General features: G+C 41.5%; 1 long non-coding RNA gene across 1 annotated transcript; it reads right to left on the reverse strand.

Annotated features, from left to right (window-relative positions):
• LOC124544987 lies at positions 1-25,162 on the reverse strand. The gene is made up of 3 exons (XR_006967581.1): positions 25,033-25,162; positions 1,950-2,105; positions 1-1,115 (listed from the first exon to the last, which is right to left on the reverse strand). It is a non-coding gene; the product is annotated as an uncharacterized LOC124544987 (long non-coding RNA).
• Between the last annotated feature and the right edge of the window lie 1,773 nt (positions 25,163-26,935).

Raw genomic sequence — 26,935 nt, forward strand, 5'->3', positions numbered from 1 at the left:
ATTAAGGAATTCCTCTCAGAGGAGTAGAATACTTTCATTTGTATAAATAGTATTTACATGTACCAAAAAAAAGAAAAGGAACATAATTTTTTATCTGTAGGCCTATTGTATATAATTGTTTCCCACAATGTTATAAGGGGAAATGATCAATATGTAAACTATGCAAAAACAAATCCTTGTATTTGTCCATGCAGAACACACAAATAAATAATTACTCAAAGTTAGGTAACTGTATATTTGTATAATGATGGCGATTTGTTACAAAAATGATTAACACTTCCTCCACTTAGAACAAATCTCAACCAACAATCTAGATCTTTGCAACATTTAACATAATTTTTTTTAACACTTTTATTTAGATATACATTGTATCATAATAAGCATGTCCTTTCCAGCTACTAGTGCTTGAACAGCAACAGCTGATCAATAAATATACAAGAGTAAGCTTTTATCATAGCATTAAAAAATGAAACTTGTGATAAGTAAAGTTGTTGCAACACCAACAACTGTCCTAACTTCAATTTGGATATTGACAGGGAGTAAAATAATGTTTTTCTTGTTTATTTTACATACCGTTTCCACACAAATGTTAGTGCTTCCTCCCACAATTGTGTGTAGTCTTCCCTGTCATATAAAAAAATTGTAATGCTGTAATCAGATTCATAATATCAAGTAGTACGCTGCAGCATGCACGAAGGCTGGAAATTATATGCATAATTGGATACAATTTACAGGCCTACAAACTGCAAGATACAGTTTTACTTGATTACCCAATGAAAACCTAAATAAATCACATTGCGTTGTGTGGCCTCATTTTTGTAGCAAAAGAAGGGATACAAGATCAACAAGTATCACCTTCAACTATTATAAATACGTCATCCGATACAACACTTAGAATATGATGATGAATTATAATGTAGTACAGTGCTTGCACCTGTGGCAACCATGTTGGCCAGCTGTGCTTCCTCCATGAGAAGCCACCGTGGATGGCTTGTGCCAACTATTTGCCTCTCTGCTATTTTGTGATGGTCTGACAATTCTGATATCTGCCTCTGGGGCTCAAGGTAGAACATTTCATCCCTCAGTTGCTCACACAACTGTGGAAGTTCCTGTAACTATTGCAATAAAATTAGTATTCCAAGTGAAATTACACTTCAAAAATAATCACTGTGTAGTACACACTCGCATTTGTGTCACAATACTCATCTCTTTATCTCTCACTTAAATATTGTACAGTACAATTAAAGAGTGTAGGCATCTGGGGGTTGCAAAAGTACCATACAATTATGGGGGCTTGAATGTAATTGAAACGTAGGATCCAGTGCTCAATTTTTTTCAAGAATTTGCTGGCCATCTCATCTTCGAGTTGAAAAGGTTCAAACACTTGGTTTATAAATGGGTAGATTGACTGCCTGTCTAGGGGGATATTTGTAAATACAGTGGTGCTGGCAAATTTTAATATTTGTTTCGGGTGCCTCCAGCAATGCAGTATGATGGTGTCTTTGATGTGTGTCCAGCTCGTGTTTAACATCATCCATCAATTGCTATCCCCCCCAATAGGAAAAGACCACAGAGAAAACAATAACTGTGAAGGACTTCTTTCAGTTAAAAACTTAATACCAGCTCAGTTTTGTTACAGAATTTTATGTTGAGCTGATACAAACATGTTATGTCATTTTTATTTTGGAACGAATAAAATAAGTACATGTCTCATGACCTGAATGGCTATTTTTAACACATTGGAAATTAAATTGTATTTAAAATATTCCTGAAAATAGAAAGGACATGTGGATTCTTTGCATAAGCACACTCTGAATGAAAATAACCAAGAATATTATACTTTTATGAAATTAAAATTAAAGGAGAAACGGTACAAAACAACTAACCATTCCCAAACAAAAATAAGTGCTACTAGCCTAAAAATTATCTGGCAAGGTAACTGAACAAACCTTGTCCTTTTCTTCTCGGTAAGTAGAAAACTGTTCCTCTAGCTGTTGGAATTTGTCCTGCCAGGCAGTCTAATTTTCCCAAAATGCTCTTCGCATCTGGTGTTCCTCTCTGAGTTCTACCCTTGCAGCTACTGCTTGGACATTTACTTCAGACAGCTGGAATAGAAATAACATCACATGCTGAGGATGAGAGAATTTTGGACTTATTACAGATGCAGTGTGAACTACCTTAATGAAGCTCAGTTCTGTACTCTCTCTTGCTGAGTGACTAAGCACTGTAAGTTATCCACCATCACACATATACGGGGACCATGTCCAGCCTTACAGGCAGTTTGTTTTTCCTCAGGACCATGGCATCTACCATCTACCGAACTCCCCAATTTAAACCCAATTGGGAATCGGTGGGACCACCTTGACTGGGCTGTTCGTGCCATGGATTCTAAACCAGAAACATAGCACAGATGACTATGGCACTGGAGTCGGCCTGGCTCCAGACCCTAGTCGGTACCTTCCAGAAACTCACTGGCTCTGTTTCTGGATGTCCAACACTGCAAAAAGTGGTTGTTCAAGCTTTCGACAGATGGTAACATTAAAGTGACTGGACAGCGTAGTAGCCTGTGTTTTCTACACATCCGTCTAGTTGTGACAAACTACACTTTGAAGGAACTATATTTTCACTCATGCAAAGTAAAGTGTTTAGTGATCTGTACAAAGGATGCACACAAAAGCAAAAGAAACCACTTTCAGCTGCTGCGAAATTGCAAAGCGTAAGAAAGTAGAAGGAAAACTGATTGAATTCACAAAAAGAATTTGCAAAATCTCTTGAGATCCTAGATTTGATAGCAAATGGAAGGATTTTGAATAGATTTCTTGTGAAGCAGCACTAAAATGCGAGAAAGTGAAATCTGGGAGATGAGTTTTAATTCTGCTGATACACTGAGCTACGGCTGCATTAGTTCCGCTATATGAACTGCATTTCACCCAAATACTCACAACAATGTGAACAGTATTGAAACACAGAAGTATACTGAGCATACAGGTTGTCTCCACAGGTTTAAGGCAAATTCTGAAATTATTTGCCTAAGTCAGAGGGGAACAAAGCTAATATAAGTGCACTTATTAGTTTCTAGGTGCCACCTTTGTTCCCTCAGTGTTCGCAAAGTGTGATGGTGTGCGTGGGGTACCATGACACAGAGAGGAGCCCGTGACCATTGGAGACAGTTTCACAGGTTACTACAAAGTTATAACACAATACATATATGCCATATTACTCTATAAGGGACAGTCAAATGAAAACAAGACAGATGGGAATAAAGTAAATTATTTATTATTTCAAAAATAATTGCCATAACTGTTACTATATTTATCACACAGTGAAACAAGATGGTCAATGCCTTCATGGAATAATATTTACAGCTGCCTATGGAACCACGATTGTACCACTGTATCAGACACACACCTCTTTGTCCAGACCAAATCGACGGCGACAAAGGCCTTTCTTCAGGGCTCTATAAATATAGAAATCGCATAGGGAGAGACTCTGACTGTATGGAGAACATGTGAGGGATTCCCGCAAAACTTCTGTAACAGTCAAAACATGTGTTTCCCATATTTTAGGTGCCCTGAAGAAAAACATTAGTGGCAGTCGATTAGCTTATACAAAGAGATACATGCCAGGGTACAATCATGGTTCTGTAGGCACTCACAAACATTTTTCTATGAAGGCATTGCCATCTTGTCTCACAGTGGGACAAATGTATTAGCAGTTATGGCAATTATTATTTCAAAAGTAAACTGCTGTTTACTTTTTTTTTCATCTCTCTCATTGTTGTTTGAGTGCCCCTTATACTCAAATCCACCTCATGATGGAGGTTTACGCCTCCGAAATGTGTTGTAGAAATAAACAGTGACAGGTAACAGTAAACTTGTTTGACATAATGAGTTTCTAAGATGTCATCTACTACCTTTAATTCAGCAAGTAATTATGACCACAGAGACCCACTATCCTTGCTGATGGTTAGGAGATGCATAACCCTGGAAGAGGGAAAATTATTGGCCTATTCCATTCCTGCCTCAAGCATTTTGTCCCCAATAAGAGGCAAGGCCACCCGTGCAGGTATTCCTCTCATATTCCAACTCTACTGTCACTTCTGCACAGCATATATGTGGGCATGACCCCCAACCAACTGTCCATTTGCTTCAATGGCCAATATCAAACCTCAGCCCAAAGTGAAGTTGACCAATCAGTGACACTGCATGCCACTGAGCACAACAGACTGTATTTCAATGGCTGCTTCACAACCCCTGCCATCTGGATCCCCTCAACTTCCCCGTACCAGCTTCACTGAATTAAGTAAATGGGAATTGTCCTTGCAACAAACACTTCGACCTCACAGTCATCCTGACTTCAGTCTCTGCTAGCTCCTATCCAAAATTCACCTCCACCAAAGACCCTTGCCTCCCGCTTCAGCCCATTAATCTACATCCACCCTCCCCTCTTGGCTGTCCTCCTCAGCCTCTGTTCTATCCCCCCCTCCTCTTTTTTATTGTTCACATTATCTTGTTATACTCACTGAATATCTAACAAGAAGAACTGATTTGTTGGCTGCATCTGGGGAGACTTCTCCATCCACAATCACGTTATTTCCTTAGTTAAGTGTTTCACAACATACTGCTCCATAAAACTTAATTGTTAATGCTTTAATGTAAAGTTTAATTTTATAAACAGCAGGAATTAATATTTTGTCACATACTTTAAAATGTTAATAAACAATGCTCCTCACAGTGTAAAAATATTCAGAAGCTGTGACTGAATTAAGATATTCTTTAGCAGAGTGTCACTGTGTAACAAGTTAAACTTGTCACCTTGACCATGCATGTCTTTAGTAAGAAATGAAACAACAATTATGCTACACTCAAGCTCAAAGCTCTATCTCACTACAAGAGTTACCCATTCTTCAAGAATCTTCAGTCTCTCCCAATACACTATAAACTAGCACCTTCAGAATATTGGATATGGTTAGGTGTATGGCTTTTCCTGATCTGGCTTTCAGTTTTTATGGGGATCGTTCATAAACCCCTACAAAATCCAAGAGATGCCACTCCTAATATTGAAACAGTTCGTTGGTACTAAGCATCATCCGTCGCTAGAGGGCAGGTAAAGTTGCAGCCGTATCCATTGCTTGATTTCATTGTCCCAGTCGATTTAAACAACAAGCTCATATTTAATTTGTAACATGGAAAAAATTGAGTTTCAATCAGTGATGAAACAGTTGTGTTTAAGTCTTAACAACAAAACAGATAAAAGCTGAGTTGGGTGAAGTTCGCAGCACATCTGCCCCTCTGTTTGAAACTGTTTAAAACTGGGTAAATGAATTTAAATATGGTCATACATCCACAAAAAAAAAATAGTGTTTGGGACATCCAGTGCGAGTGACTACCCTCAAAATGGTTTCAAAATATATACTATGGTTTTGAGTTATTAACAAATCAATCAAGTGCATGAAATAGTTGAAGCCACAAGCAGTTTTGCATAAAACTTAGGTGCAAAAAAAATCTTGGCAAGATGGGTGCCATGTTTGCTCTTAGTGGAGAATGAACACAACTTGTGGTCAATGCTGAGATATTTTTGGCACTTTTCCATCAAAATCCTGTCAGATTTCTGCACTGATACATAACTCTGGACGAAACATGAATACACTAGATGTTTCAGAGACTAAGAAACAAACAAAACAGTGGGTTTTTGAAAGCAAACAGGCTCTAAAAAAGGCAAAGACAGTGAAATTGGCTGGCAAGATGAGGGCCATTGCTTTCTGTGATGCTCACAGTATCATCTACGCCAATTACTTGGAAAAAGGACAACAAACAATTACTGGCAAATATTATGCATCATTATTGCACTGGTTGAGTGAATAACTCAAGGACAAACATACTTATTTAAAAAAGACATCTTCGTCAGTTGGCTGGTTGGGGAAGAAGACCAGACAGTGATGTCATCATTCCCATGATCTGAAGTGGTACGAACCAAGGGAGGAACTACACAAACAGCACAGCCAAGTCAAGGGGAACGGAAAACGTTCAAACATAGAAGTAAAAAGAACATTGGGGCAGCAGTAAGAGGAATCAACAGGAGAGGAGATGAGAGGGGGCAGGGGGTGCAATAAGAGCAAGGATGCCCCAGTCATGCTCTGTGCATTGGGTCACCAGCACCGCTGCTGACCCTTCCTGATCCCCCCATCATACCAGAATCACGACAACAGGAGCAACTCCAGGAGAAGAGGACATAAGAAAAGGGGAAACGAAGCAGCACAAGAGACAAGACAAAACAAAACACAGAGAAAAGGTGCGGGGGAACCTGATGCACGGGGAGGCAAGGATAAGGCCTCTATAACCAATGCCAACACTAACAGAGGGACTTCAATTCTACAGGGAAATTCAGCTACTTAAACCTGGAAGGCCACTTTTTTGAAGAAAACCAAGGACAGATGTAACCATGCAAGGATCATCTGCTTATAACACCTGGGACAAGAAAGGTAGGAGGGAGTATTTAGCGTGAAGGGTCAAAAAGGGGACAGTTCAGCAAAATACAAATCACTATGACAATTCCGCACAGCTACATGGGGGGGGGGGGGGGGGGGGGGGGCTCAGTGTGAAGTAAATCACCATGCGTCAATCTAGTACCGCCGATACAAAGTAGAGGATGGTAGATTCCCACCAGGAGAGGCAGAGAGAATCCCACTTCTCACATGGTGGGATTCTCCTTGATTGCATGAAGTTTATTAGACAGGGATGGAGGGTAGCCACCCCTCCGCCAAGAGTCAGCCCACAATTAACCAAAAAGGGATTTGGCGTAAGGCTGCAAATCCATCTGCTGAGGGGTCACAGAGAACGGGGGTTGGTGGACCACCTCCCCCCCCCCCCCCCCAGCCAGACAATCAGCCATTTCATTACCTGGGATACCCATTAGGCCACGATACCAAAGGAAATAAACCCCAAGGAGCAGCAGCACCATGATCAGCGAGAAAGTTGTGAATGATGGGGACCAAGGGGTGGCAGCAAAAACACCGAGCAATAGCCTGAAGGCCATTCATTGTGTCTGTACATAATAAAATTCAGGTGAGGGAGGATGTTTAATAACGCAGAGTGCCCAATAGATATTGATCACTTCTGCGGTACACAAACCGCACATGACAGGCAAGAGATGGTGTTCCGTGCCAACAGAAGATGTGAAGACTTATCCCACGTAATTGGTGGATTTAGAGCCATTGATGTAAAAACAATAGCATCCTGAAACTCCCATAAGAGCAGGTGGAATAATCAACAGAACACCAATGGAATGATGGAGGCCTTCAGACCCCAGAAGAGATCCAACCAAATCTGGAGCCGAGGAACTAACCAAGATTCGGTGGACAAGTGAGAATGTGGGGAAGAGGACAAGGAGGAGAGATGAAAAACATGGAGAAGAGAAGCAAGGCGGAGCCCAATTGGTAAACCCACCCGTAGGTGTGCAGAGGGTGGGTGATGTCCCCAAGCCATGAAAATAATAGAATAGGAGGGGGTGAGCGCGAGAAAAGCAGGTAGTGATGGCACAGGAAACCAGGAGCTGGGACCACTCAACTGAAATGGGAGGGGGGATCCCAGATCAACCTGAAGACTATTGACAGGGCCAGTCTGAAAGGCACCGGTGGCTAAACAGCAGCTGTGATGGTGAATCGTGTCCAAGAGGAGGAGTGTGGAAGGAGAAGCTGGCCCATAAACTTAACAACTATAGTCCACAAGGGACAGAACTAACACCCAATACAGACAGAGAAGAGTCTAATGATCCTTACCCCAAGAGGTGTGGGCAAGGAAGCAAAGGAGACTGAGTTTACAAAAACAGCCAACCTTCAGAAGGCGAATATGGGGCAACCAATTCAGCTTGTTGGAGAAAGAAGACCCAAGAACTGGACCTAGGGGTCACAGTCAAGCGTTGGGCATCAAGGTAGAGTACTACATCAGGATGGACAGTAGTAGGGTGGCGAAATGCTCCACCCTCAACATCAGGGGTGAGAATTTAAAACCGTGCAAGAGTGTCCACGCATCCACCAGATGGCAACCTGGAGCTGGGCTCCACAGAGGCCACTGAATGGGAACTAGTCCACATATGGAGCAGGGGTGACCAACGGTCCCTCAGAGGCCACAAGCACATTAATAGTGATGAGGATAAGGTCACTTAATATAGAACCCTGTGGAATGCCATTCTCCTGCGTCTGCAGAGGGCTGAGAAAGGTGCCGCCAACACGAGCTCTGAACGATTGGTGGGAAAGAAAATGGTGAATAAAAATTGGGAGGGGGGACCAGAAGACCCACTCGTGGAGTGTAAGTAGGATGTGAGGGTGCCAAGCTGTGTCATAGAAACTGTGACAAGATGGCGTCACTAAGGAAAGACCTGCTGAACTCTGGTTTCCAATCAAAGCAGACGACTGATCAGAGGCCATCCCTCCTAAAAGCCATACTGGTAACAAGACTACAAGTCCCAAGATTTCAGGACCCAACTGAGCCAGTGAGCCATCATCCGATCAAATAACTTGCATGGGACACTGGTTGGCCAGTAACTATCAAGGACAATGCATCATTGCCAGGCTTAACGACAGGAATCACAATACTGACTCTCTAGTGAGAGGGGAAAATGCCTTGGAGCCAAATAAGGTTTAACACCTGGAGGGGAGATTGTTGTTGTGAAGTACTGAGGTGCTGAAGCAATTGGTGGTGGATGGAATCAGGGCCAGGGGCTGAACTGGGGAAAGAAGAGAGGGCCAGAAGAAGTTCCCATTCTGTAAAAGGTTCACTGTAGGATTCTTCCTGACATGGGGTAAAACACAGGTGGGAAGCTACAGCCTGCTGTTTCCGGACGAGGAAGATGGCTGGACAGGATGCCTATGTTGACGCCATCGCAAAATGGGTCGCGAGGTGTTCTGCAAGAACTGATGGATCTGTACAAAGGCCACTTGGAGGGGCAGGATCTGGAATGGAAGACTTCCGATGACGACCTCTGAGGGTGTGCAGTGTATCCTACAACTATAGAGGAAGGGATAGAAGAACCTAGAGAGGAGACAAAGCATTCCCACCACACCCACTTGCTGTGTTTGATTAGGTAACAGGCTTTGAGGAGAAGATGTTTAAAGGTAATAAGCCCAGCTGAGGACAGTTGCCATTTAAGATGTAAGGCACGACGGTGAAGATGGACAGCATTGGCAATGGCCGTGCTCTGCCACAGGACTGGTCAGCAGCGAACGGGATCTTTCGAGCAAGGCAGTGGCAGTGGGACAAATTATCTTATCGGACAGATCACGAACAATATGAATACAACCTGACAAAGAAGGTGTAAACATGTCCTGGGAGGTACACAGAGGCCAATCAGCTCAATGGAAAGCCCAATGAACGGGAACTGGTCACTATCACAGAGGTCAATGCGGCAACTAGTGTAAGGAAAGAACAAGGGAGGGGAAGTGAGTGAAAGATCAGTGGCAGAGAAAGTGACGTAGGCGGCACTAAAATGAGTAAGGGAACTAGAAGAGAAAGTGTTGACCTACAAAGGGTGATGGGCATTAAATCCCCAAGGAAGAGAAACAGAGGGGGGAATTGCTGAAGGAGGGCAATTAGAGCAACAGGTGTAGCTGGCTGGTCAGGAGGGAGACAAGAGATTGCAAACTGTGATCACAGAGTACAAGTGGACTCAGATGGCAACTGCTTTCAATGTGGTACGAAGGGGGATCCAGGTACCAACAACATCCGTACAGACCAACATGCAAATGACACCGGAAGCCCTCAAAGGTTTGACCTGGTTCCGACAGAACCCACAGAAGGTCGATGAGTATCAGTAAAATGAGATTCCTGTAGAACAACACAAGCTGCCAAGTAAAAGGAAATAAGGGACTGCAACTTGGGTAAGTGACAGTAGTATCCATTATTGTTCCATTGAATAAGCATATAATGAGGATCCAAATGTGAGGTCAACGAGCTGGAGTCAATTGCATTGCTGAGTCACCAATGAGAAGACTTGACATCCGTAAATAAGAGATCAGGCTCAAGTTGCAAAGAGGGTGATGGTACCTGTTGGGGTGCATGGACCATTGGTCCCGTGGCTGAGTTGTGGCAACAGACCTCCAGCCTGGGGGATGCCGGAGTAGGGGTCCTGGGAGGGAGCCTCCTCACCGGCAGGTGCTGAAGAAGGGACACTTCTCCGGCTGGGCAGGGGGAGTGGCATCTGTAGTGGAGGTCGCAGGAACTGCAAGGGAGGTCGCAGGAACTGCAAGGGAAGCGGAGAGAAGAGGGGAGTGGGACTGGGGTAAGGAGGAGGCAGTAGGGGGAAAGGACATAATAGAGGGAAAATTAGATGTCACTGACATAGGTTGGTGATGGTCATGTTTCTGATGAGCCTCAGTGTAGGATAAATTATCAAGGGGCTTATACTCTTGTACCTTCTTTTCCTTCTTATAAATTGGGCAATCTGGCGAGCACAGAGTGTTACAGTTGTGGCAATTAATATACACGGGTGGCACAACACGGCCTCCCCTCATGGAGTGGGTGTACATATTCACTGCATAAAGGGTCTTCCATACAGCAGGAAGACACGTATGTGAAATACCAATCTCGAAAATGTCTCGTGTGGCGGGACATATAACTTCACGTCACACTTATAACACACAACCTTGACCTCTAGGAGGGTATCTCCCTCAAATGCCAGGATAGAGATGCCAGTATTGATACGATTGTTCTTACGACCATTCTGAACACACTGAACAAAATGAATGCCCCGTCATTCCAAATTAGCCCGGAGTTCCTCATCAGTTTTAAGGATGAGGTCCCATGAAAAATGGCTCCCTGAACCACATTCAAAGACTGGTCATGAGTAATGGACACCAAGACATTGCCAAGATGGTCAAAGTTTGAATGGCTGCAGATCAGGTGGCACGAGAAGTTTTGATCAACAGCAGATCCGACCACATCTTACTGAGAGACTCAACTTCGCCAAACTTGTCTTTGATATTTTCCACAGAAAGTAAAGGCTTTGTGGTGATGAAAGTGACCCCATCAGTCCTAGCATACACCAGGTAGCAAGGAAAGTGTTTCACCCCAAGACAGTGAGCCTGGCCCTCCTCCCAGGGTGCAGCCAGACAAGAAGAAGACCGCAGGGTCGTAACAAGCAGTATTAAATGATCCACTGCCAACCGAGGAAACAACCATACAAGAATGGCCAGTTTTATGGAGCTTAATGCTTTTCATATGCAAAGTATCTGCCCTGATACTATAAACTCTGATAAGGGGCTCTCCCTGTGGTTGGTTGGTTGATTTTGGGGAGGGAACCAAACAGTTAGGTCATCGGTCCCATCGGGTTAGGGAAGGATGGGGAGGGAAGTCAGTTGTGCCCTTTCACAGGAACCATCCCAGCATTTGCCTGAAGCAATTTAGGGAAATCACAGAAAACCTAAATGAGGACGGCCAGACACAGGTTTGAACCGTCGTCCTCTTCCTGTGGTTGCCACACAGCTGTGGTAAGAGCCATCCGACATGGTGGTCGTTGCCAGGAGTTCTGATGCCCCAGAATGATGAGCAACCATTCCTAGGCATACAAAGGGAGGCAGCAGCTCACATATCAAGAGGTGTGATCCCTGAGTTGTCAGCGGGCTCAGCCAGATGGGTACAAAATAACCTCATCACATGTACTGGCTACAACACACAATGGTGACTTAGTGGGGCAAGGGGAGGGAGGGAGAGAGGACAGGGCTACTGCAGGAAAGGAAGAGGGGAAGGAGGGAGGGAGAGGAATGCACACCGTAGATGCTAGGGAGGGAGTTCTTCCCCACATGGATCACACTACAGAGAGAAAATTTAGAAGTGGAGGTCAAACCACAAAGGGAGACCAAAAATACCAAAAAAGAAAAGGTGAAAAGGCAAGAGGAACAAAATCCAGAAGGAATACAAGAAAGCAGTTGGGCAGCCAGGTCCACATCATGAAGAACACCGAGCAAGGGAAGGAAGGGGCAGAGGTGAAGGAGCGAGAAGAGGAAGGAAAGAGCACGTGGAAAGAAATGCAGCCTGGGAAGGAAGAATGGACTGCAATAGCTTGGGGCCTCTTGTGCACCACGCACAAACTCACGAAAGAGCCGTGACCCTCTAAGGGATTAAAAAATAAAAAGATCCTCCTCAATCACAACAATGCATGGGTGCTCACCTGCATAGTTTCAGTGGACAAAATTTTGGAACTGATGTTCCAATTATTGCAACATCCACCATATTAACTGGATTTGACCTGCAGTTTTGATTCCAAAATAAGTGGCTTGGTGGAATTTTTTGTATAGCTTCAAAACGTTGGACCAAGGCTAGGAAAATTATATAGAGTTAAAATAGGATTGTGTTCTGTGTGCGTCTATATATATATATTGAAATACGTCATTCATCATGGCCCGACACAAGGGACCTATGACCCAAGATCCTTCACACTACTACTAGTGGTGTTCCAAACCTCCATAACATCCTAGCCCATCATCCTAGTCCATCCCTATGCCACTCCCAATCCCAACCCCCTTGACATACACGAAAGAGCCATGACCCTCTAAGGGATTAAAAAATAAAAATATCCTCCTCAATCACAACAATGCATGGGTGCTCACCTGCATAGTTTCAGTGGACAAAATTTTGGAACTGATGTTCCAATTATTGCAAACATCCACCATATTAACTGGATTTGACCTGCAGTTTTGATTCCAAAATAAGTGGCTTGGTGGCAGACCCAGTGCAAGACCAGCCCAATCCACCCACCCTGTTCCAGTCCTGCCACAGGCTTATCCCACCCCATTAGAGGCTCAGAAACCTCTGAAGACAGCCATGCCATACCAGCTCTGCTGCAATCATTTCACAGCTTTTTATATTGGTATGACTACCAACCAGCTGTCAACCAGGATGAATGGCCACTTCTGAACTGTGGTCAACAGCATGATATACCAACCTGTGTCACAAGATGCAGCTGAACATAACATACTGTTTCAATGGCTGCTTCACAACCTGGGCTATCTGGATTCTGTTCTCCACCACAAGCTTTTCTGAACTGCACAGATGGGAGTTAACAGAACATATTCTCCTCAACTTACAGTGACCTATTGTCCCCACACCCTCCATCCAACACTTTCTGTCCTAACACCTTCTCCATGTTCACGTCCCCTCATCCTTTTTTTGTGCCACCCTCTGCCAAAACAAACCACCCCTCCTCACCCTCCCATCTTTCTCCTTCCTTGCTCCTCTCTTTTTCCACTCCTCATCCCGACCTGCCTTACAGCCCCCCCAATGCTGCTCCTAGCAGTCTTGTCATGGCTCCATCTAAATCCTGCATGCTCTGCCAGGCAGCTCTCCTCTCTCCACTCCCCCCCCCCCCCCCCACCTGTACCCTGCTATCCTCCCCCTTCCCCACCCCACTCCACTCCACTCCAGATTGCTACTTTCATTCAACGTGACAGGTGTTGGTTAGTTACATGCCATAGATCATTTAACATGCTAGATCGTAATGATGTGGAATGAGTCATTTACATCGTGAATTAATTTGTACATACGTTTACATTCTGAAGATTTCTATGAGATTTTTTTCCCACAAAGAAAAAAGATATGCAGATGAGTTAGCAACTCCTACCCACCATCTTCTACACATTACAGTAATAGAAATTCTCCTACGGAATAGGAGGAGTTGTCAAGTAGAAACACTCAGTTTGCTACAGATTTTTCTTTGCTTTCTGTCAGACATTTCATATCACTGGGTAAGTGATCACTAATTTTTGTTGCAGCACCGGCACCCCTTTTTGTGTTTAAAACAACCTTAACATGAAATTTCATTTTTCCTTCTGGTATTATAATTATTTACCTTACCTCACTATTCCTTTTGAACTGTCATGGATTATTTACAACAAACTTTGTGAGGGGATAATGTACTGTGAATCATTAGTCAGAATGCCCAACTCCTTAAACAGCTGCATTCCAGTCCAAGCTGCCAGAAACATCAATCAGGTGTGCGTGAGGTGTGTGATGAGAACTTTGACTGAAAACTAAATGTGCAACAGTCTTTTTTAGACTAGATTAGATTAGTACTTGTTCCATAGATCATGAATACGACACTTCGTAATGATGTGGAATTTGTCAGGTTAATAAAAGGTGCCCATCTGCAACTGAACATGTCATCTTTACAGTGAGCAGCAAAATATTTTTCCTAATAGTGTTCACATTACTATCACGTGAAACACTGCCATACAAAACACATCCATAAAAAATTTTGAGTCTCCGAAAGTTTAAATCAACATTTGTAGATTGTAAATTGCTGAAACACTAGTTTTCTTTGATCTCTTCAATTTCTGCACTAAATATTAAATCAGTAAGTGATCAATGCAAATGGTGGTAATTCCCTTCCTGTACAAGTCAGATTTGAATACAAAATTTTATGAAGTTGGCGTATCTGAATTTCATGAATATTTGCCTGCCAATTTTGAAAACACTGGAAAATTTGCATATAAAATTATCTCCACATCTGGGTATACTTATCAATGTGAGCATCTACTTTAAATTATGAAAGAAAATAAATTTGTAACTTCAGATTTTACCCTAGAATCAGTTTTGAAAGTAATTACTGCCACTACGTTTTCTTCCAAAACAGTGAAGATAGTAGCAAAAATGAGATGTCAAATGTCAGGCAGAAAACAATATTAGTGTTGTTCTTGTGCTTTGTTCTATATTTTTCCAAATAAATTTACGTTTCTATAAAAACTGATTCTGTAGTCTCTCTCTCTCTCTCTCTCTCTCTCTCTCTCTCTCTCTCTCTCTCAGGCCCACCTAAACTGGAACCTTGTTACTTGGCCCACATCAGCTTTTGAGCTAGGAACTTTTTTTTTTTTTTTTTTTAATGAAACTATGGGAGTTTAGTTCTGCCTTAATGAACCATTCACAGATTGGGAAATGATCATTAACTCCATACAACTGCTCTCACATTTTCATGTGGTTTTCCACTGGCTTTTTTGTCTGTGTACTACAATCCCAGGTAGGAATTTAGCAGTCTGAAACACTGCATATATGGGCTGTGGAAATGCAATCATAGAAGCATTATCAGAGACATTTCTTCATTTAACACAATTTTTTAATTTTTATCAAATAACAAACCAGTAGTAAGATAAAATATTTTCTTGTTGTTAACTGTATCACATTTTTGATATAATATTGTGGCATATGTTGTCAATATATCAATTAGTGTCTTGCTTGTAGTCTTTGTGCCCTGCCATTATGTTTCTTTACATAGAAAAAGACCTTGACTTCTACTTACAGTTGTTGAACAAGTTCAGTTATACCCATATGAGAATGATATCTTTCCAGAATTTTTTTTCTGTAAATTCCAGAAGTGTGTACAACAGCATAACAGTTTTCTGCTTCACACAATGATTACTGAAATGGATTAACATTCACAAAGAACTGGATTCAAGTCCCATCCAATTGCTTTAAGGTAAATGTCAGTAACATTCCTTTTAAAACTGTATGCCTAATTTCCCTCCCCATCCTAGTAATATAAAAACTAGGACTCCACTTTAAATGTATTTTGTCTTTCTCTAACTTTCCTAGCCACTACATTCATTATCAGTCTTCACAACATATGTTTATCAGCTGACATCCCATTAAAAGTTGCATGTCATTTTCTTGGCAACCTAACAGTATGGAGTAGAATTATTTAAATCACCTTTTCCAGCTTCTCAAACCTCAAAATAAGAATTCTGTAAATTTTGTGTCATACCATAGTGACTTTGCTGATACACATCTTAATTGGTTCTTGTACAGAAGCAAGTAATGGTAACCACACAGCATACAACTGAGGCATTGAACACTCGAAAAGCACATGAATGAGACTAAAAATGTTGCAAATCTTTTGGACAATGTCCTTCTCAGGGTTAACTACATAAATGGTGGGCACACAGCCAGTCAGTCACAGTCACACTCACACGGAAGAAAGAAAAACTACTTTATCACTGCATATCAGCCCAAAATGGGGGGGGGGGGGGGGGGGGGGGGGGGATTGTGGTGAGTGGAGTGGGTGGGAGGAGAAAGCAGTTAGGGAGGAGAAGGGAGGGTTGGGAGGGAAGAGAGACTGATGGCCAGGTGGGAGAGGTGGCAAGGGAACTTGATGGAATGTGGCACAAGTAAATTCACTCTAGTGCAGGCAGAGGAAGATGTTTGTGGAACACAATGAAGTGGAGAAGTGAGTGAAAGGCTGGTTGATCGGGGTAGGGATGTCTTTTGCAAGGAACTATCCCAGCATTTATCCTAATCAATTTAAGGGAACTACGGAAAATCTATGTCTTTAAGACCAGGCAGGAACTTGAATCATTGTTCTCCTGAATGCAAGTCCATTGTGCTGTCCATATCATCATTTCAGTCAGCCATGGCACAAATTTTCATGTGTTACTTAATTTTGTGGTTACAAGAGAAATTTGACAAGCTCTCAACTTTGCAGTGAAAGATTGTGCCTTCTGGTGAAAAATAATACACCAAGTTTGTTATGTAGTGTCCTTTCATGTCAGTTTACTTTACACAACATTTTTTGGTACGACTTATGTAATGTCCCCACACCCTTTACATTTTTCACAGCTGATATGCAGTATGTGTACATAATATACACCAAAAAACTTGTTGGATTTTAGACCATTATACAGATTTTCTAAATTTATCTTGCAGTTTCAGTTTGTATGAGAAGTATGTTAAAGGTGGCACAAACATAAACATCAAACTACACTACAGATAAGGCTGTTACCAAAATATTTACTTTGCATACCCACTCATAAGCTTTGCTAACTCCCAACCAAGCTGGCACATTTCATGCTCTTAGACCTAAGACTATGTTACAGATCATTGTAAAGATGTTGAGGAGGAGAGGAGGGGGGGGGGGGGGGAGCACTGTAAAACTCTAGCCTATTCTTCACTTGTGTTGGATCCATTCCTGAAATGGAATTCCGGTTGATCGGCAAAATATTACTTTACAGCTGCTACAACATATTGAAAAAAACATTTTCCAGCAACACATTTATTTGGATATGAGAATTTATGGACACTTCTAGTCAATAATAGTGAAGTTGCTCCAAGTATCCATACTTAAATCCCAATTTTCAAAGCAACTTTATGCATACATGTATAATTAAGACTTTATTTTATTCTGTTCTTTCACAATTCTGGCCAGTTTATCAGCAATCGACATTCCCACGCACCATTCACAAACAGAACAGCAAGTGGGAAAATGACAGGTACCCCCACCACAAACCATATGATATCTTGCTGCATATGGAAGTCTGTCTATTTGTTTCATTCTGTTGATCCACAAGGCTCCTTTTTTACATCCCAGAAAAGATGGCCGTCAAATCAAGGAGGTGAAATCAACTTGGCCTTCTTTTCATGCTGGGCAACTAGCTTACACACACTGCTTTTATCATTGTTTTACTTCTAATGTGTATTCACAAACTCAAGTTTCACCCCCAGCAACGAACTAGCCTACAAATCAGTTGTATTCTTCTTAAAATGGTGCTAACATTTGTTTTCACATTTAATGAGTATTCAACAAATGTGCTACTCATCAAGCACAAAGTATTCTTGTAGTTAAATCTTTATGTAACCTACCAACACAGCTGAGCAATCAGCTTTGTTTGATGGACTCTGATGTGTAGAATGTTCTCTGTTTCAGATTGCTGCCACCCTCACTGTCCACAAAGTTGTGTCACAGTAACTGCTTGATGAACTGTTGTGTTGCCTTTGGGAGAATCGCAGTTGTACTTATATTCAACCATATAACATAATATGAGGCACAAATGTTTTCTAAATGTTTTGTATGTCATACTTCTTCTACTCACTATGTTGGATAACATCATCCTTAATTTAATTTTTTATTCCTTGTTAAGGATATGGACAGTGTCTGAAGATGACTGTCTCTACAATGCACATTCGTGAATCCACGTTACTTCCGTGTCAAAATTTGTATCATAGCAGTTAATCAGTACAAGCCGTGTACACCTGTGACTTGGGAAGTATTGGAAGAGAAACAATAAAACATTCCCCTCTCACATCCTCCAATCTTCCTCTCCCCTCCCCAGGAGCCCTGAGGCAAGTGACCAACATACTCTATGAAAATCACTGAATTTATTATAGACTTGAATTTACTTGACTTTGCAAGGATGCCACTTGGTTTCACCACTGGGGCAGCAGAATTATCAGATATTAAGTTCGCATTACACTATCTGGATGATGTGCTTGTTTATAGGACTGTGGAGGAGCATTGGGGTCATGTGAACCACATCTTTGGTAGATTACATATTGCAGCATTGACTGTTAATCCAGTAAGGTGAACTTTGCACAGAGACCAATTTAGTTTCTATGCCATATAGTGTCTGTCTAGGGCCTAGTTGTCGATCCCAAGATATTGCATGCAGTTCCCAGTCGTCCAAGAATTACCGACGTCAAAGCCATTCCCAGTTTTACAAGCTTACCTTTTTTTCTGTGGGTGAGGAGGGGAATTTGTCCCTCAAATAGCCCAAAAGGCAGCCCTGCTGAATCACGTAAGTGATTGGAGCAGAAATTTGAGTGGTGTCCAGCACAAAAAGCTGTGTTTCAGGCCTTCGCCTCGGCTCCAATATCAGCGTTGCTCAGTTTTAAAAAAAATCATTGTATGTGCTATTAAGATAAACAACCCGCTGCATACACATTGAGGGGATTATCTGATGCAGAGAAGAAATACTCATTTTATGAGCTTGAAGTGCTGGCGGTTCTTTTTGCACTGGAGAAGTTTCGTTATTATATCAAATATATTACTTTTCAACTTGAGACAGATAACCAGGCATTCAGCTGGATCCTGGGAAAACACTAAGAACAAGCGAATAGTGTGATGGGCTACATGGATATTAGCATTTAGGTTTGAGTTTGTGCACATTAAGGGGACTGAAAATCATGTTGCTGACAGTCTTAGTAGATTGGTTAACCAGGAAACAACTGAACAGCATATGCCTCTCACAACTTAATTTAATTGTAATAGACTTTCTGCCATTGTGTGAAGGGATTGGGGAGTCAAGACCAAGCTGTAGCCATTAAGGTGCTAAGGATCAGCTACATAACAGTGTGTCTGTGCCACCCTATTCACTTAAGGAAAATGTGTTGTGCTGTACAGAAAGAGTTGATGGAAATATCATACATATTTCAACTCTTTCATCAATGTCTGGTAGGTGGACATCTTGGTCATTTAAGGACTCAGAAAAATCTGAACATGTTTATTTGGAAAGGAATAGATAAAGAAATTAATGGTGAAGTAAGAAATTGTCAGATTCGTCCTACGAGTAAGCCAGTGCAAAACACTAGGTACATTTTTCTGGCATTCAACCCAGATGCAGTCCCTTTCATAAATTATATGTGGACTTTGTTGAGCTGTTGCCTACAACTTGTAATGGACAAGTATATTATGGTGATTCTATGTGTTTTCCAGATTTGTTTGGTTATCTCCCACCGAGGGTGCTATTGCCGAATTCACGGTGCAGGGTTTGCAACAAATATGTGTTGTATTTGAGCCTAGTAGGACACTTGTTAACAACAACACAACTGCTTTTCACTCCAATCTTTTCAGAAGTCTATGTTTTAGTTTGAGTATTAGGCACATTACAACCACACCCTATTACCCACTCCCCTCATATGCCAAAAGAGTTAACCAGAATGTTTGGGCAGCATTGATCCTTATCATCATGACAGTCAAAATAAGTGGGATCAGTCAGTGCCCTGGCTCAGTGCCTTTAACATAGCCAGGCACAAAGCCCCTCAGGCAACTGCTGCCCAATGGATGTTTACTTTTACTGCCAATTCGCCCCTCAGCAACCTCTTAGGCAAAACAGATTCATTGCCAGATATGATTAGTGCTGACATAACTGCACAGCAGGTGAAGGCCGCTTAGGGTAACATCCGTAGTGTGTATTGATAGCAGTGTAAGAAATACATTGTAGGGTGGCAGGTAAATCAATATTGGATGGTGTTCGTTAAGAATTATCAAGCAAAAAGTAGGGCTATTGACAAGATCATGAAGAAGCCACTACTACAGTTCAGGAAACTGTTTCAATAATCAATTTCTTGACACCTGTCAAAAATTCAATTGCTTGGACTGCAGCACAGTGATGTAATTAGGATCATATATCTCAGTTAAAGCTGGTTGCAGCAGGTTAGGTTACCCAAGTTAGCCAGGCCAAAAATTCTGTGCCCTGGAGTTTGTGCCATATGGTACTTGCTGCAAGCATATCTCTCCTTTTGGCACAAGTCAACTACAGGTTTAATTTGAAAGACCTGCTGGTTTAAGTTGTTGCACACAGGGCAAACAGGTGATACCCTCCTGTATTGGTCAGGGGACATGTGGAGCTCCGGTGGTGGCACGGAAGCGGAAAGTTGTTGAGTGCGTGCTTCAGTGGGTTGTGCTGTGGGCCACCTTGAGGTGGTTGTGCTGGCTTTTCATTTCCTTGAAGGGAATTCTTTCGACTTGTGTTCAGGTGTTAATGTGGTTTTAAGTGTTGCAAGGATCAGTTGGGCAGTTACTGAATTCGTTTGGGTTGTTGCAGTTGTGATTAAATTTTCATGTATTTTTAAGTGCTGCACAGATTAGCTGGGAGCCACTGTGATTGTTAGCTTCTTAGCTGTTTGTGGATTATATTTACCAGCGGTTTTAGATGCTGCTCGGATCAGCTGGGCAGCTGTTGAATTCATTTGTTGTCTTTGCAGTTGCTGATTGAATATTCATGGGTTTTAAGTGCTGCATAGATCAGTTGGGTACCCATTGTGTTCGTCTGCATTGTAGCTGTATGTCATTTAAATTTACCACTGGTTTTAGGTGCTGCTGCAATCAGCTGGACTGCTGTTGAGTTCATTTGAGTTGTACTTATTGACTGAATTTTTGTAGGTTTTACATACTGCACAGATTAGCCATGCAACTGCTGGCAGGGCTGATGATGCCACACATTCTGCTTGTTATATATTAATATGAATTTAATTGCTATGTAGCTCAAGCTAACAGCTTTGGAGTTGATTAGCAAGGCTACAGGTTGACACTGGTGGTCCTCAAGGTAGTCATGAATTGACAGGAGCTAATGCCAATACTTACCATTTCTGTTAATGCCACAGTAGTAATAGGCATTGGACCACACGTACTTTATACTTCAGGGATTATGAAAGTGTCCCTTATTAGCAGACTTTAGGTTAAGTTAGGTTAGGATCCTTTTGCATTGGAAGGCCTGGATGATAATACTTGTAGAATGCTGTGACACAAGTATATCCTTCACCCTTGCATATATCTGCAATTAGTGTGTGTCATAGTGGGACAAGTGGGGTGTCGGTACTGGCCACTTATTTGGTTGTTGTGATAAGTGGTTGTTAAGGTATTGTAACTGGGGCAATTCCCCAGATCTCCACAAAATAATGGCCCGTGGGATTGAGGTGCAAATGCTATGAATGTGGAAAATGTGCTCAAACTGCAAAAATGAGCCATCAGAACAATAAGCAAGAGTCAAAACAGTGCCCACTGCATTGGGCTATTCAAAAAATGGGGTATTCTGGCAGTTCCAAGTGAATACATATTTCAAACTTTTTTTTTTTTAATAAAAGCAATATGCAGCAACAGCTCCATACATGATCATCAAACCAGATAAAGTGATCGCTTTTGCCTAGACAGAATGAATGGAGCAAAGGGTCAAACCACTCTGTTTTACCAAGGATTCAAGATATATAATAAACTATCAACAGTGAACAAAGACACAAGGAACTCTACAAATTTAAAACATATCTTAAAGGATACTTACTAAAAATAGTTTTTAATCCATTAAAGAATTTATGTATCATAAAATTATTACAAATAAATAATTAGATTGACCAATTACAATGTAGACAAAGAGGATTGAGTAAATGTGTAAGCAACACAATAAATTTTAATTTGTAATTTACTCCACACAATCTAAAGCCAAGGTATTTTATCAGAGGAGTCTTATGATTCATTTCTCTCGTTTAAAGCCTGTTCTTTCTGCCTTGTATAATTCAGTGATCAATCGTGTTTATTTTTTTGTATAATGAATTTCTTATGTATATCCTGTTTTATCCATTATCTTACACGCCTCTATTATAAATTATGCGTATAAGTGTGTGTGTGTGTGTGTGTGTGTGTGTGTGTGTGTGTGTGTGTGTGTGTGTGTGTGTAATGACAACGTCCACATAAAGAAATTTGTCTACAGACAAATGACAAAATAAATAAATAAACAAACAAACAAAAAGGAGATTGTGGGACACATCGGCAAGCTGAGTTGAACATGATATCCATGGGAGAAAAGAAACAGCATCCAAATTAATGAAACATTTCAACAAAGAAGAAAGAGATACTGGAAATTTGGGACTAGTGTAGCAGGGGATACAACCAGTCAGCTTTGGACATTGACGTCACAAGTCGCCAATCAAGAAGCGATCCTTCTTAGTGTTGTAGCTCCCTTCAGTGGCTGATAAGTGTTTTTTGGCTTTTTAAAAAAAAATCTCACGAGATAGAATAAACAGATCCACTTTATTAAGCAATCAGTAAAAAAACGAAACTGAAACATAACAGCAAAAGCGAAAATGGTAAACTGCTATCTGGCGACTTGTGACGTCATTGTCCAAAGCCGACAGGTTGTATCCCCTGCTGCACTAGACCCGGAAATTTAAATGTAATACAACCATCTGACTATGTTTCACATTATAAAGAACTATGGTACAAACCAGAAATTAAAGAAACAAATAAAAAAGAACAACTGCGAGGAATAGACTACACTGATCTGACAGGATCGAAGACAATTTAAAATAAATGAAAAACCAAAAATCACCAGGACTAGATGGAATAAATACCAAACCGATTAAAAACACAGAGAATGTCTCGTAGAATTAAGTAACTACACCTCTCTGACAGGTGCTGGGTAAAATATGAGGTATCAAAAGAATAGAAATTAGCTAAGCTCATTTCAATATGTAAGAAAGATGAAAGAAGTAACACAGCCAACAACAGGGGCATAAGTAATCAGAACATTGCTTATAAAATCTACAGAAAAATAATAAATGAAACATTCTAAAGTATCACTGGTGTGATCTTAGTGGAGGAACATGCAGGTTTCCAGATGGGGAGATCATGTATACAGGACATTTTTGCACTGAAACAGGTAATTCATGAGAGATGAGAATTTAATCTGGAAACTCACCTTGCATTTGTTCAAAAATGGTTCAAATATCTCTGAGCACTATGGAACTTAAGATCTGATGTCATCAGTCCCCTAGAACTTGAAACTACTTAAACCTAACTAACCTAAGGACATCACACACATCCATGCCTGAGGCAGGATTCGAACCTGCAACTGTAGTGGTCGTGCGGTTCCAGACTGAATTGCATTTGTGTATTATGAAAAAGCATACGACAGAATTTACAGAGACAAGTTATGAGCAATAATGGGAATCCCTAAACACCTGATCCAAGTCGCAAAAAGCCTGTATGTGAACATCAGAATTAGCACTGACACGAGTAAAGTGATAACATCTGAAATACAAACAAATTGACAAGTACTACTATGGTGTAGCTTGTCACCAAAATTATTCAGTATCTAGCCTATATATATAACATGATCAGCAAATGGAAAAGAAACAGATCATCATCAGGTATATTGTATTGTATGTTAACCGGGAGTCTATAAATGATGGAGAGGTTCTGTTCCCACTGCAGCCGCAGTAGTCCACAACCCCACGGCGACTACCGCAGTCCATATCACCCCTCCGCCACCCCACACCGAACCACTCCTTCAGGGTTATTGTGCGTTTCGGCCACCCTCCGCCCTCCGCCCTCCCCCCCCCCCCCCCCCCCTCGGGGAACGTATCACGTGAAACGAGTGTAACCCCTATGCTTCTGTGGTAGAGTAACGGTGGTGTACACGTACGTGGAGAACTCATTTGCTCAGCAACCTCTGACATTGTGTAGCTGAGGCGGAATAAGGGGAACCAGCCTGCATTCGCCAAGGCAGATGGAAAGCCACCTAAAACCCATCCACAGACTGGCCGGCTCACCGGACCTTGACCCAAGTCCGCTGGGCGGATTCGTGTCGGGGACCAAGCGCTCTTTTCCAGTCCGGAAAGCCGTGCGTTAGACCGCATGGCTAACTGGGCATCATCAGGTATAAATAACGGGATGAATAAATATATTAACATGATGTTATTTGCCAATGATCAAGTTGTTATACAAGACAGAACAGTAAACAAATAACTTTATGCTAAGCCTGCTGATTCTCTTTCAGTTTATGGGTTTGATACGAAACAAATATTGGATACACAGCAATGGTCAACACTAGTTTCCCCTTGACCCCCAAATACTATCAGCAGTCTTTTGGCATTTATGGCTAAAACCGACATAAAACAAAGATTTTAGTCGAGGAGGAGGGGGGGGGGGGGGGTCCAATACATAACTTTAGTCCGAGCAAGTGTCGAGATATACTGTGTAGTAGTATTAAATTTTAATTATTTGTCCATATAAATCTCTTTCTCAGTTCATATATAGTACACATGAATTGTAAACCTAAACTGAGGTTTCGGGAATGCGTTATATTGTGCAGTGTTGTATCGGCAACTGTAAGGCTGATCTTTTTAGAATTATTGGCGACAATATCATCGTTCACAACTAACAGTTCCCAAATTTCGTTACACATTTTGGTGTAAAGAGCATACTTTGAAACGCTTCGTACATTTGCAACGATTTTCGGGCTACAGTTCAAGTATATCTCTTCCAAGTAAATATACAGCGAAATTTGGGAACTGTTAGTTGTGATCAAGGATATTGTACCCAATATTTCGAAAAAGCTGATTTCGTACCCCATTTTACAAAAACGACGTAAAGTCTTGGTGCACAACAGGTGTAAGTCCGCTTGGTGTGGCTATCGGTCGAACATAATAAAACAACATACAAACGGGCGGTATTGCATGCGAGCGATTGCCTGTCCCACCGATTACAAGAACATATTTGTTCACTTACAAATAAGAGATATGGATTAGAGCCACACCTCCGTATTTCACTGTCGAATTATGCCGGACGTGTGTCATTACATAGCGGGCTATCACTATTGATTACTGACAGACGGCGTCCTGGGCTCCGCTCGCGAACCTCACCGAAGACAGCCGAACAGTTACAAGTCGCGCAGTTTGGTGGCGACAGCGTAGCTGGAATCAATGTTGCTGGCCTGCGATCTTGTACCATACTTAATGCGTTTGGAGAGACGTTCATGAGTTTCCATACTATATTCAGCCCCAGATCTACGATATTTCCGAACAGGAGCGTTTGAGATAGTACATCATAAATTATTTTAAAAATCGATTTTTCCAAAATATTTTCGTTTTATTGCGCACATCTTTCTGAAGAGTTTGCTGTATAAAACAGTTATGATCGAGGAAATGTTAGTCGTGTCATTTGGTCTTAAGTGTGCCAAAGTGCAGTGCCACGGCTCTTCACACGATATTCTTCTATCGCACGACACTCTTATTTCGTTCTGTGGAATTCAAACGTTTATATTTCATAATGGAAGCCATCAAACCTACATTCAGGACAGTGGAAATTAAAATATCCTCTGTGGTGCCTCTCCTGCTGCCAGTCGGCCGGTTTGACATCCTACCACCCCTTTAAAAAAAATAATAAAAAAAGAAACCTCACGATCACTCTTTATTGTCTGTTAGCTAATCTCTTTTGTGTGACAAAATTAAATATAAGAAACATAAAACCAGTAAAGACAAGAGACAAGCAAGACAGTACACATTTCTTCAATCTTTAGGTCGTTGTCCAGTAGTGTAAAAGCTGTTAATACAAATAGTACCCAAGCTAGTGTAGTGCCGGCCGGTGTGACCGAGCGGCTCTAGGCGCGTCAATCTAGAACCGCGCGAAAGCTACGGTCGCAGATTCGAACCTGCCTCGGGCATGGATGTGTGTGATGTCCTTATGGTAGTTAGGTTTAAGTAGTTCTAAGTTCTATGGGACTGATGACCTCAGATGTCAAGTCCCATAGTGCTCATAACCATTTGAACTAATGTGGTTTCTCGATATGATTACGTCTATTTTGTCACTGTCTGCTGGATAAAACGAAATTGGTCTTTCTAGTATCGCAGCAGTTGTAACACATGCCAAATAAGAGAGACTATTTTGGCACAGAAGGTCATTTTAACTACCTCATTTACATGAATAACACGAGAGAATACAATTCACAAAGTACCAACATGAAATGCCTATTAGGCCCACTACAAGCAAAAAGTTTTACGTTAGGAAATAGTTTCACATTTCGTTCATACTCTCCATTCTCTGAAACACGAGATCGAAAAGTAGTAATAGTCCGAAATTTTCACATAAATTTGGAATCGTCATATTCTTCCACATGATTTGTGTGATGTCCCCGTTTCTTCTTCTACCTCGTTGTAACAAACAATCTTTGCATCTTTCAGATTGCTGAAAAAGCAACTGTTGAAATTCTTCACAGTAAATAATAACAGCCAAACAGTTGCAGGATACAGATTTATTAAAATTCTTGACTACGGTTCCGGAATATCTAAATATACCTTCATCAGAAGTAAAATACACCTGAACAGGCAGAATCCTGCAATGGCAAAAACGTAGCATCGGAACTGAGAAAGAACCACAAGTGCCCTCTCTCGGTAAAACTGTCTGCCCTAGGGCTTTCACACCCTCTTCACGCTAGTTCACAGGCGAGGTAATGATGCTATGCTGTGTTCGCATCAACCCTCTGTCCATAATTATGTTGTATAAGTGGAGATGATGTTTTAACTACGACGACGCCTTTGGCACAATTGTTTTATGTATCTCCACTGCAGGATGTGATTTTAGTAAGTGACTAAAAGTTTTTGTGCTTGTAATACTCTGGTAATTTTACAGTTAC

This window comes from Schistocerca americana, chromosome 8 (genome assembly GCF_021461395.2).
Source record: "Schistocerca americana isolate TAMUIC-IGC-003095 chromosome 8, iqSchAmer2.1, whole genome shotgun sequence".
NCBI classification, from domain to species: Eukaryota; Metazoa; Arthropoda; class Insecta; order Orthoptera; family Acrididae; genus Schistocerca; species Schistocerca americana.